Below are 14264 nucleotides of genomic sequence, written 5' to 3' on the forward strand. Positions count from 1 at the left end.
AGGTAATTGTTTTGTAATGACATGAGCGTACAGGAATAGCACAGTGTGTGTGTGGAGAGGCCCTCGAGCTCTCACCTACATGCAGCCCCTGGTCAGAGGGGGTTAGGGTCAGGCGACAGGGCAATGAAAGGGAATTCCACCTCTCGAAGGAGACTGGGTTTGCATTTGGACAAAGTAGTGAACAAAAGGGTTTTCTTCTTCCTTTCCTCAGTGACACTTAGGGATGGCCAAATGCACAGGACAATAAAGTCTACCATAGCTCGAACCAAAATGTCCATCCTATCCATTTTCTTCTGCTTATCCGAGGCCTGGTCGCAGAGGCAGTTTTGTCATTCATGACTCAAATCTCAATAGATGGATCGGTAAATCAAAAGCTTTGCCTTTTTCGACTCCGCTCCTTCTTCACTACAACAGTCCGATACACATCACTGCGATCTCTGTCAGTCTCCCGCTCCATCCATCCCGGAGCTGAGAAGAAGACCCCGAGATATTTGAACCTGGAGAGGGCAACACTATTCCCCCACAGAGAACCATGGCCTCGATTTTCCCCAGAATGGCACACTCAAGATCCTAAACCGGAGACAAAGGGCAGCCCTAGAGGAGACCAAAACCAGCAGATAATGTAGACACACTCTCGGACACGGTGAAGGAAAGACCTCGACAGAGTTTGAGTTTTTAAATGGTCCTCAGAATGGCGCCCGTGCCAGCGAAAACAGAAACCCATCTACAGTCTCTGAGGAAGTAGGTGTGGGAGCCTCTGGTCCCTCGGCAACCTCCCAATATGCCGATACTGCCATTATAAATATATTGTATATTATAACATATATGAACCAAACCGGTTTCCTCCAGACTCAGAGCTGAACCCACACACACAAAGATCCGAAGCACACTTTGACACTAGCCTCTTCCATTAAGGGCAGTCAGTTCAGGCCAGGGTCAGCGCTCTCCACAGCCGTCCAAACTGTGCTCCTTTCATTCGCTGCTCCCGCTCTCACCTCCCACCTCCTTTATCAAATTACCCAGCCAATTAGCCGCACACAGATCGCGGAGGCGCGGCCGCACAAATGACTGCTCTGCCACTGCGCCCGGGCGTCACATGAGGCAGGAATTAAAATCAAATCTGCCGCAGGCCTCGTGGACGGCAACAAATAAACAATTAATGGCATTAGGAAGACACACACGGGAGCAGAGTGTGTGTGAGTGTGGGGGTGAATGTAGTCGGGATAGTCAAACGACTTATGGGAGACACCGCAGGAAAGGCTCATTCTTTTTCCATTTTCAGGTTTTGCTTTCAGCGGGAAACAGAGATTAGTCTATTCAACACAATTAGCGTTATTATTTCTTCACTGAATCGACTCAAAAAGGCATCATCTCACTCTCCAGAACAACAGCATGGTTTTACCGTCTTCAGTGCTTCGTACGTCCATCACCCTTTTGGGCCGGCGTGATCGATTGTTACCGAAACCCTCTCATTAAACACAATTATATCATAAACTCTGCCAATACATGGTGGGGCACTGCGTCACACGAGAGTGGGATGGGGGTCAATGAGGTCAGACACTTCAAGTGCAGTGAGCAGTGTGGGCCTGAAGGTGATGAGGCTCTTGTTAGGGAGAATCAATGTAGAGGAGCTGTGAACAGTATCTGTTCGAAAAGTCCAGAAGAAAAGAGGGAAAAACTTTTAAGAGAAGACATTGTATAGTATAATTACAGTAGGTTGATCCTTCACTCACCGACACAACGGTATAAGGCTCAAAACACAACTCCGAGTGTGTTATTGATAATGAACTATGCACGATATTTCCCTTTTAGAGCGAGACCTTAATGAAACGATCAGCTGGCTGCCTCCTGAAAACATGTGACAGTGTTTGAACTTTTCTTACTCACACTGTAGTGTTGACTGGTGAACCACAGACATTAGTCAGTGGCACTGCTGCTACAATGGAAATGTACTTTTTCTACATGTTTGTAGCAGTGCTACTTCTGCTTTTACCCTCTATACAATATTCAACTGTTAAAAAATATTTTAAATGTATTTTCTTTCTACATGGTTTCCGTGGGTGCGTTTCAAAAGGAACTGGGCTGAAATTAAACCCTTAAATGTCCTTAAAAAGCATTATATTTTATTCTGAACTGCCATTAAAGCAAAATCTCTTTAGAAATAGTGATATTGCTCAACTTTATTTTTACACCAGGTTCAGTGAAAATACAAAAAGCACGGTCCAAAACACACTCAGCTGCAGGCTTTGCTAGACATGTCTCTTCACCTGAATGAAGGTGAGTGTGTGATGTTCAGTCTGGAGCAGGAGCACACCTCATGTATGCCCTCTCCGGTCCCTGTCCTGCTAATACCTCCCGGTCCCTCCTGTTTACAGGCATTTCACTATGTTCTTCTGTCTTTTCAGTCAGGGGGATGAAGCCCCAAAGACATCGTCTCAATGTTCAATCATCATCTTTGTTCGTTTAATAGCAAAATGTTGCTCTAAAGTTTCCGTTGTTTTCAATTTGCCATTTGCCATTATTTTATTGTAGACTGCACGAATTAAAGTCTTTAGAAATTGCATTACATTCTGTTTGACTCACCGCTGCCTGTAGGAACCCTAACCATCCCGATATTCATCCTCTTCTGTTGGCCTGGTTTAGTTTGAGTAAAGACCTGATTAATCCTGGCTTAGACCTGCATTCCATGTGGTTTTGTCTTGGTTTAGTGGTTGAGACCTGCATGTTTTTAGTTGAGCCACGATACGGCTGTGCAATACTGCCAACGATATTTTTGCCGATATATTGTAAAGACCGGGTTTTTGGAGCAAGTTTAGTCCTGGTTTCGACTCAGTCTGTCCCTGATAAAGTCCCAGTTTAGACCAGGTTTCATCATGTCAATGATAAATTAAGCGAGCAACGTTTTTTCCCCCCTTTGTTTTATCTATTTTCAAACCAAATTTGAAAGTAATCATTTTAACATGACACTTTTCCTAATTCCTTCCATCTTGCGGCCCCTATATTCCCCCTCTCTCTTTCCATTTCTCTGTTTTGTATGTTCCTTTAGCGTCTCCTAATCCTCCGTCAAAGCTTCGCCGTGAAACAAAACGCTGATAAGACGCGCGCACACCACACAACGCAGTCTCCTCCACAAAAAGAAAAATAAATAATACAGAGCGCAGCACGTGGGTGGGAATTAACAACCTGATCTGAGCCGCTTCTTCTTCTAAAACCATCTCCTCTTTCTCCCGCCGCGACAAAAGGCGAGCGCGAGAAACCTACACAGATACACGGATAAAGGCAGCGTCGCACCGAATGACAATGCCTCCTTTCCCCTTTTGAATAAGAGAAAAACATATGGCGCTGCCTGTAATAATGTGATTTTAAATGCTCCGGAAAGTTCCCCGCGCTCGGGGCGAAACGGCGTGAAGCGCTTGAACGGAATGACGGCGTTTAGCTCGAGGCGTGACAAAGGCAAAGTGACGGACTTTTGGGCGCGTTTGTTTTCGCCGTTTAGGATGTGCCAACTCTCTGCGGTGACTGCGGGGAGGGGGGACACAATGGGAGGCCTTTGTGACGGAGCCAGAGATACGGGATTAGGTGAATTCTAACCAACATGGCCGACGACGCGCAGGGCAGGCCGACGACGCGCAGGGCAGGCCGCTCCGGCGGGATACGGGTGTTTCCCAGGCTGTTTGAAAGCTTCTCCAGGTGTTTTAGTGAACTGTCATGTTGTAGTACCCAGCACCCAGCGCCTTATCCCCAAAACCCCTCCCAAACCCCAAAAGAGAAGAAACCTGGAGAACGAAGCTCAGGAAAACACGGTCTGGAGAGCCTCGTGAGGCGCTTTGTAGTGCATGTGCAGTGACATGTTTACATGAACACCAGAAAACTTAAAGGCCCGATGCCCGGTTTTTACCTTTAAAAAATGACACTGTGAAAGAGACTTGACTTACAAATGATGAACTAATGACTTGGAATGTTTCGTAGTGTTTTATAAATAGTAAATTCCCCTTTATCCTTTCGTTCCTTTCCTTCCTTTTTTTCTCTCCTCTCATTTTCCGTCTTTTTCTCTCTCCAGATCACGGGGGGAGGGTGGTGGGGGGGAAAAAGAAGAAAAACCCAAAACATTGTAAATGGAAATTGTACACATTTATGATAACTACAAATAATAAAGAAATGATCATTAAAAAAAAGGTAAAAAAAAAAAAAAAGTAAATTACCAGTGTTTTTCTAGGGCTCCATGTCAGTATGAAATTAACAAGCTCCGCTGTCAAAATCTGATGAAATTACCTTCACTAGCCACATCAAACCAAAACGGGTCACCCACACAGTCAGGTCACCCACACAGTCAGGTCACCCACACAGTCAGGTCACCCACATAGTCAGGTCACGTACAAAGTCAGGTCACCCACATAGTCAGGTCACCCACACAGTCAGGTCACGTACACAGTCAGGTCACCCACACAGTCAGGCCACCCACACAGTCAGGTCACCTACACAGTCAGGTCACCTACACACTCAGGTCACCTACACACTCAGGTCACCTACACAGTCAGGTCACCTACACACTCAGGTCACCTACACAGTCAGGTCACCCACACAGTCAGGTCACGTACACAGTCAGGTCACGTACACAGTCAGGTCACCCACACAGTCAGGTCACCCACACAGTCAGGTCACGTACACAGTCAGGTCACCCACACAGTCAGGTCACCTACACAGTCAGGTCACCCACACAGTCAGGTCACGTACACAGTCAGGTCACCCACACAGTCAGGTCATCTACACAGTCGGGTCACCTACACACTCAGGTCACCTACACACTCATGTCACCCACAGACGGGTCACCCACACACTCAGGTCACCCACACAGTCGGGTCACCTACACACTCAGGTCACCCACAGACGGGTCACCCACACACTCAGGTCACCCACACACTCAGGTCATCCACACAGTCAGGTCACCCACACACTCAGGTCACCCACACACTCAGGTCACCTACACACTCAGGTCACCCACAGACGGGTCACCCACACACTCAGGTCACCCACACACTCAGGTCATCCACACAGTCAGGTCACCCACACAGACGGGTCACCCACACACTCAGGTCACCCACACAGTTGGGTCACCTACACAGTCTGGTCACCCACAGACGGGTCACCCACACACTCAGGTCACCCACACAGTCGGGTCACCCACACAGTCGGGTCACCCACAGACGGGTCACCCACACACTCAGGTCACCCACACAGTCGGGTCACCTACACAGACGGGTCACCTACACAGTCTGGTCACCCACAGACGGGTCACCCACACAGATGGGGACCTACACAGACGGGTCACCCACATAGATTTTTTTAAAATTACAAGTTGTCAAAATTACATTATAGTTACATTATATTTATGCTTCTTTCTTTATTTAATACAGAATTAGTCAAGTTTTAGCTGCTTTTGAAGCATAAAACATGAGCCATAGGACTGTGAGGACCATAGAGTCATGTCCACCTAAATTATAGGACAGTCTCCACAGACTCTACCGACACATGGCACAGGCCTCTCAAAACAACATCATGTAATACTGCACACACTGGTGAATATATACTATTGTAATACTGCACACACTGGTGAATATATACTATTGTAATACTGCACACACTGGTAATATATACTATTGTAATACTGCACACACTGGTGAATATATACTATTGTAATACTGCACACACTGGTGAATATATACTATTGTAATACTGCACACACTGGTGAATATATACTATTGTAATACTGCACACACTGGTAATATATACTATTGTAATACTGCACACACTGGTGAATATATACGACAGAAAGATGGACTCAGTCTGTTCCATTTCCAAAAGCTCTTCTTTGTATCGCTCCTCTTCAAACCCTGGTCAGACATGGAGATGAGGATTCCTGTGACACTTTTCCTCTCTCTGTGATAGAGGCTTCAGCGTATAAATATCAATCTGCAGTTTATATTTGTCTGTAGAGAAACAACCTTCAGTTGTGTTAATTTCCTGTTTATTCCCATTAATGCCCATATGATCCTGTTCATTTCCATAAATTCATTAATTATAATGGAAAATGTCCAACGTTGAAAATTCCCCAAATTGTGCAACCCCTACACCTAATACTGCATCTACCTATATCACTTTTACTACAAAGAAAAAAGAGTTCAATATCTTAAGGCAAGAAAAATAAAAATCATTTTGGAGATGAAAACGTTCCTGTAGATCACAGACATAAATACGAGAAAACAATTAATTGATTTGTTTTTTTCCTTTAATGTTTTAATGTAAAATGAGGCATGTTCTGTGTATAAAGGGCCCAAACTGCAGATCTGAATAATGGCTTTATGGCTTTATTTAAGTTACAACATTTGGTCAGAGGGGATTTGGGATATTTAGTTTTGAATAAGCTATTGAAAAGAAAAATCTGTACATATCTTTGTTTTGGGGGTTGGTGGGGGCTTACGTTGAATAAAATCAGGCAGGAATGAGATGTAAAGAAATACTTCCTAAAAGACATTCCATTCAAAATGTCGATAAATGTGAGACGCGAGGATTTGGAGGAGAACCTAAAGTGGAGCCGTGAGAGACAATGGTCCTCACAATGTCCCGCATAGATCTGTGCAGGGATGATGAGCCGGTGCGCTCGTTTCCGGGTGAAAGGTGATGTGTGGTGATGACTAAGCTGGTGAGCGCCGGCGCTGGCTGCTCCGCGGGTGGTTTCTCTCGCCGCTCGCTCTTTCCACACATTCCCCTCCGCTCGCTCCTGGAATGCAACCATTAACACGACGGCACCTTTTTGTTTTACTTCTCCCAACCTGTCCCGACTCGCCGCCCATGGGAATGATTGTTACTGTCTATTAGCTATCATAACAGCGCCTTTTGATACGAGCGCAGAGGTGTGTGTGTGTGTGTGTGTGTGTATGTGTGTGTGTGAGTGTGTGAGCGGGAGGGCGGGGGGCTGGAATCCCCAGCGGAGCCCGCACATTAAAAAGGCAGACAGCCCTCTTATTTAGTGGCGACAGTCTAATAAATACATTTGCTGGCAGCTAAACAGGTATTTTGCGGGACGTATAATTTGGGCTGTTTGCTGAAGCGGTGATTTCGCCGTGGAGATAATTGTCGAGGCGGTTTAAGGGAGAAGAATTAATGGTTTAAAGAAAGATAGAGTATCAGGCGCGGCTCCGGCCCGTGTTCAGGAGCCGGGGACGATGTGGGGACCACACAATGAGAGAGAGAGGGGGCTCTGCGATGGGTGGAGCAGAGACACCCGCAGAACTTCACCTGTTCTTCGCTTACTGCAGCACAGAGCTGCACGGTGCACTTAATATCGCCACATTATCGTCGCACCGCATTGAGGTTTCAATCTGACTGGGATTTACACATTTTTACAAACAGCCCAAAACGAAAGCTCATGGGAACTTGAAGATGTGCAGAAGTTTAGTCATTGATTCTAGCCTCGTTTTGGAGCCGTACTGTGCTGGAATGTTTTTTTTTCTCTCCAGAAAACTGCATCGTCTTCGCGATGGTCCAGACGGTTTTAACATCGTACAGACCATGCCTTCGCTCCAGTGTTGGCCGATGATTTTTTGCAAGGTGTAAGTTCCAGTTATTTATTTGTTGACAGTATGCATATCGGGGCCACACCGCCTTTGCTCTGCCCCATCCCGTCAGGCCTTGGAAGCTCAGCAGGGAAGGGCCTGGTCGGTATTTGGATGGGAGACCGTTTGGGAACACCAGGAAGCCTAGTGAATGGAGTGCGTGAGTGAGTGAGTGAGTGGTGATGGTCGGAGGGGCCCATGGCGCAGACTGGTTGCCTCGCTTCCATCAGTCTACCCCGGGGCAGCTGTGACTACAATAGTACAATGTAAATCGTCTTTGAGTGTCCAGAAAAGCGCTATATAAAACCAATGCATTATTATTATGATTATTATTGTTATGAGGCAGACAGACAAAGCAACAAACTTCCACTTCAAGAAACCCCTTGAGGAAAGCTCCCAGTTTGATACTTCACACATGGAGGAACACTTCCAATGACATCGTGGCGTGTGTAGCCGTACATCACCAACAGTTATCGCCACAAAATACAAATCTGACCTGAAGGATCCTAGTGTCCAAGAATCCCTGAGAACATTCCCGACGGAGCCTGAGTCTGGAGTGTGTCTGTCATTTCTCTTCCCTTGCTGACGGAGCGAGGCCTAAATGTCGGACAGAGCACTGTCCATCAGGAGCTTTTCACCGACTGACTGGAGATCTGCGCACGTAAGCCACGAGAGGGTTTCACATCGCTTTGGTGAATCTAGTGCCTCCACAGCCAGTCTGAAAGTCTCGATCTTATGCCGTGAGTTTCTGCTGTCTGCGAGAACGCGACGCTCTGAAAACGCCGGCAGTTCCATGGGCTGAGTTTACACTTCCCTCCGCTCCTTCCGTTCTTCGTGATTTCATTTTTTTCTTTTTTTTTTTAAATGACATCGTTAATATCAAAACAAACTAAAAAAGATGAAGAACGTCCCGCTGCAAACCCCGACAGAACAACCCGTTTGGTTTTAAAACCTTCATAATTGTTCAGTTCCGAGATTTTGACAACTTCGCAAATCCATTCACGCTCAATTTGGTCGAATCATCGTCGCGTCACAAACAACAACATGATTTCACCCGGACTCTCGGAAGGAGCCGGTAATTGGTCTCCGGAGTCAGTCCTACACACACACACGCACACACACACGCACACACACACACACACACACACACGCACACACACACACACACACACACACACGCACACACACACACGCAGAAGCACCGAGCCACTTCTAAACAACGGCAAAGACATGAGAGGAAGTCAAAGCCAAAGCCGCTGAAGGTGTGTGGGCTCTAATTCCGTATAAAAAGCTGCAAACCCTGGAGTTTAGGGCCGTGGTTCCCAAGCTTTCTTCCTTGAATGAATTAAACCAAAATCAAGGCCTTAAATGTCATTGCAAAACATTAAGATTAGATTCAAACCGGCATCAAATCTAAAATGTCTTAAAAACGATGGGCTGAAACATCCAGCTTAAAATTAACCACTTTTATTTCGTTGCTCGAACGTTTCCTGTTTTGTCCAATTCTCTTTCCTCTGTTTGATGAAATGTTTGCAAATCTTAAGAAATGAAACATATGCCAATTTTTGTCTGCGTTTGGTGGCATTAAAATGTAGTATTTGGGCGTTAAAAATGTAGAAATATAAACCCTGGTCTAAAACCGTGGCCCCACAGAAACATAAACATAATCATCAATAAGCACTTATTCCAAACACAGAAACTGAGACTGGAGAGTTTTCTGCAGCTACACCTGATGATGTTTAACCATATCATCTGCTGAAATAATATCACTCCTGACCCTCTGACCCTGTTATTTCTGTCCCCTCTCAAAATCTTCACACTAATGTTTAATAGTATTAGCGTAGTAATATTTGTCAGAAAAACTGCAAATACGATCCAGATTTGTGCGTGAAGACTTCAGGGTTTAGGGGCACAAAAAAAAGCAAGAAATGGGCAGAATGAAATGTGCCCAAAATGCCATTAAATGAATCCTTTGATTAAAAAGATCTAAACCTTGCGCAGCTGCAGTTCAGGCTGAAATCGCGCGCACTTTTTGGGTGAAAACCTTCCCGCGGTGTCCGTGTGTGTTTTTTTGAATATTGAAATTCCTCTGGTTGATGGAATGGTTGCAAATCTTCAGACCTGAAACATGCACGGACTCTTTGCGTTTGCGGTGAGGGCGGCTTTTCCTGTCACTGCGCTTCATGAATCTGCGTCTCGGTGAAATCAGAGGTGAGCGGCAGAAGATAAGATAACACGTTCAGGTTTACAGTTCATGTATGTGACATATTCACGTGAGCGTTTATTAAGGGATTACGCTCATTTGTGTTCGTTATCTGCTTGTAAAGTTACAAGGGTTAGTTTTTGATGTAGAAGTCTGTGATATGTTTTGAGGATGAAATCATACCCCCATTCTATCGGGCAACTCTTACCTTTTACCATAATCCTTTTAAATTTCACAAAGCCACACTTTGAGATCACGTTTTCATGTATTATTTCTAACAACTGAATCAGCCTCTCCTTCCGTACACCTGCAGATCCTAACATGTGGGGCTTTCTCTTCTTCTTGTCGTTTCCGCACCTGCAGGATTGGTCGTACCTCGAGGTCATTTACAGTAAATATCCGTAATACCAGAGCACGCCTTAGTCATAGCGTCGCCAGGAAAAGGAGACGACAAAGGCCCGATACTTGACGTATAGAAGAGCTCGTCGCTTATAGAGGTATGTCTCATCTGCGTCGCTCCCGTTTCTCGCTCGACAGGTTTTGCGCTGCCGCGACGGTGCGACAATAACGAGTAGTTTGAAGTGTAATTACAGCTGCGCCGCACGTGTTGCTTCACTGCCTGTTTCTAAACATCACGCTGAGCCTTTTTCTATTTTATTTTGCAAAATACGAGACAGTGAATTTTGAATGCAAAGAAAAACAAGCTGAAAACATGGTTATAGTACTGCAAAAATCCACCGTGCACAATATGGGATTGTTGACTCAAATGGAAACGGGCTTTCCCTTTGTGTGGTTACTCTTTTTATTTACAAAAGTATCATTTGGAGCTGAAGTTTGGGGAAATTTGCAATTGCAATTTTTGTTTTATTGCAACAAAATGTGCAGAACTAAGCAACTTGTTCTCTCTTTTGGCCTCTGCAGAATGATCCTCCAGTAGAAGTGGAGCGTCACCCTCACAGTGCCACACAAAATAATGAAACAGAAAGAAAAAGATGGAAGTTAACAGTCTTATTGTGCTCTGATGTAACGCTGGCCAGCGTTTGGAGCCGCTGTGAACGTTCACCTCGAAACCTAAAAAAAGGCTCCTGTGTTTTCACACTATTGTTCTGCAGCTGAGAGCGGCGCAGACAGGAAGCGAGCCGCGTCTCTGAGAAGGAGAAGACGAAGTGACCCGATGCATCGATGCGGTGGCTTCACCAACACTGCGGCGCACAAAGCGATCCGCTCCGTAACCTGATTCCCATGCGCCCTGCCAGCCCTTGACCTCCTAACTGCGACCAACGTGACCCCGATGCAGAGAGACGGAGACACCGCACTCGCCACACGCAGCGGTGCCACTGTTGTGGAGAATCACGCAAACACGATGGATTAGTCTACAGGACAAGTACCTTTAATGTCCTTAAAAAGCATTACACTTAAATGTGGATTTCTTTGGAAATACTGACACTTATTACTCCACACGGAAGAAAAAAAAAAGAATTATATGGTCCAAAACACATTGATTTTGCTGAGAATTTCAGTACATTCTCTTTCAGCTCCTGTTGTGTCTAATCTGCTTCATTTATTGGAGTGGTTACAAATCTGTAGGAACTTTAAATGCATCTGTTTGTGGCAATTGTGGCATTAAAACTACGACACTTAGGCATTAAAACGGCATTAAAAAGCCTGATATTTGACTTGCTGCACCCGTACAAAAGATTTTCAAACAAAACTCCCACGCGTAGTGTCAAATAGAACAGTAGGATTCCAAATCAATATTGTGTCGTTATTACAAACACTGTGAGAATGCTACAGATGCACAAACCAGACACACTCCTCGCGGTCACACACCTCCAGCGAAGGCGTCCTGCGCCCGGGCCTTTTCGCAAAGCAGAAACGATTCTCACCGACTGCCTACACGCCGTCCAAAATTCTAAATTCAGGAGTCGTATTTATTATCAAAGATAGTTGTGAATATTTCTCCTGCAGATGATGTGCGTTCAAAGGCTGAGTTGGTAATTTAGCACAAAGAAATGCATCAGTGGAACGCCTCCATGTCACACATTCTCACATGATTTCATAAACAAACACATCTTTATTTTAAATGCCAGTGTGTGATAAAGTCGTTATTTTATTGGGATTGAGAAGCACATGATTCAGAAACTGGACTTTAGGACAAACAAATGTAATCCTCGCGAGGCGGATTCGTCCATGATTTATGAACAAATGTTTACTGCTCTTAGATACGGCCGCGTTTAAAAAATGCAACAGACGATCAATTATACACGATACGCAAGAGTCAACCTACATTTCCACCTCCAGAGACACACGTTTTCCAACCGCTTCAACCAACAAATATCATATTTTTTGAAGCTTTTCTGTACCGTGGGAGTGCGTGGGTCCAGATAGAGTTCAACAAGTTCAAAGTGCCATTTTCACAGGCAAGACCATTTTTTCCAAACTTCACACCGAGGGACACGTCTTTCCAGAGCAAAAACTATTCCTCAGCGACACACGGCGCCGATAATTGCCTTATTTTTTTGCACATCTGGATGGAGACACAAAGAACCGTCTTGGCCTTGGTCTAAGTGACAGCAGCAGACAAACAGCACACACTCCAGGGGAAGAAACACTGAAATAAAGTCTTTAAAGGAGACAAGGGACTGCACTGCCAGTGTGCGTGGGCTGTGATTTTACAGTAACACACCGCTACGGTTATGAATCATGTTTTCATTTTTTATACACAATGCACAGAATACTCCAAATCGTCAACAGTTTGCGGTGTGTCGGTTCAAGTCAGTGCCCTACATTCAGAAGTGGCGGATTGATTTACATTTCAAGATAAATGAACTTTGGTCAACTTCTTTTGACTGAGTTCCTTTAACAATTGAGTCTATTTCCACTTAACTGCTCATTAAGAGTCCTGAAGGTCAACGCTCTGGTGAACCCTAGTCAATTTGGCCTCACTGAACACTTTGATCCACGCGTAATAATCAGCAAAAGCTTATATGAGCGCCCCACACGCTGCTAAATTCAGGGGTTTACACACAAAAAATAAGATTTACACATTTTGGTCAACCAGAATATTTTCCTGATAAAGTCTGACGACAGTTAACAATTTCATGAAGGTCAAAACTCCCGTCAAAACGTGCCTGCTCGGTCACAACGCGCACGTCAATCCATGCGTAAAAGAAAAACCAAACAAACAAAAACTCACAGCTCGTGGGGATAAATGGTACTGGATTAAAATAAAAAAATTGTGCACCAGATGTCACTTCTTTCTAATGTCATGTCTAGCGTGGCTGTGCGTACCGGGGAGTTTTACAGAAACGGCGTTACGGGTTTGTCCGCAGCATCAGCAGCATCTTCCTCCTCCAGCGCCTTCTTTCCCTCCTCTCTCCCCGTGGGGAGTGTGGCCCCTTTTAAATAACGTCTCCAAGTGGCTCGTTTTCCAAAGTGTGTTCGAGCCTTGACGCGTAATTAACAGTAAATATATGGAGAGAGAAATGGAGTGGGGCTAATGGCCTAATAAAAAAAATGTAAAAAAAAAAAAAAGACTTCAAGGAAATTGGGGGCTCGCTCGACGCTTTATGGACATGTCAGCGTTTTTTTTTTTCCTTTTTTTTTTTTCTGAGAAGCGCCGCGGCAGGTGGATGGACAGGCGAGCTTCAAAACACGGTGACAAATTCTAAAAGCGCTTTTTTTTCTCCCCCTTTCTTTTATTAGTCTAATCTGGAAATCTGTAGCAGGACGCACACGATTTACGCGCATTGATCCACGCCAAAGTTCCAATCCGATTAAAACAAGCACTCTGTCTGTAATTCTTAGTGTATATGTTTGTGCTCGAGCGCGCGGGGAGAGTGTGAGGAGCAGGGCTGTGGTTAGGAGCAGGTACGCGCCGGATTTGGAGACAGTTATTTACCGGAACACTCGTGCGTAATCTAATTGTGGTTTTGCGAAGTATAAAAGTGTGCCACGGAGAAGGAGCGAGGTCTTGCCAAAAAGTTTAAGAAGTGTAACCTTAACATATAAATAGTCTGTTATCTGTAAAATGTAGCGGCTTAACGCGATTAATGGCTTTTTTTTTTTTTTGGCGTTTACGCACAGCCAAGAAGTAAACATTTTATGGATTTGGAGAGGCGCGTTTGTGGATTACAGGCTTTAGGCTTGAATTATAACTGCAGTGACTTCATTCACAATCACGCAGCCAGGAGTTACAGACTCGGTGTAACTTTATAAATTTAGCGCAAAAGCTGGTGCACAGTGAGCCAAAAGTTTCCAAACCCCCCTCCCCCTCCCACTTTCTTTTTTATGCGCCGACATAATTATTTCAGATTTGTGTTTCTCAAGTCGAACGTGTTTTCCAGAAGCCTGTTCAATTAAGGATCAATTTCGGATCGTTACTATTCGTCTTAATTCATCTTGACGCGCGGCCAACGCGACAACTTCCAAATGACTCCTTATTTAGA

At 44.9% G+C, this 14264-nt stretch overlaps 1 protein-coding gene across 10 annotated transcripts in view; it reads right to left on the reverse strand.

Moving 5' to 3' along the window:
- The window catches only part of satb1b (SATB homeobox 1b), a 123932-nt gene that overhangs the window by 109174 nt on the left and 494 nt on the right, over positions 1 to 14264 (reverse strand). The window lies entirely within an intron of this gene.

This window comes from Gobius niger (genome assembly GCF_951799975.1).
Source record: "Gobius niger genome assembly, chromosome: 8".
NCBI classification, from domain to species: Eukaryota; Metazoa; Chordata; class Actinopteri; order Gobiiformes; family Gobiidae; genus Gobius; species Gobius niger.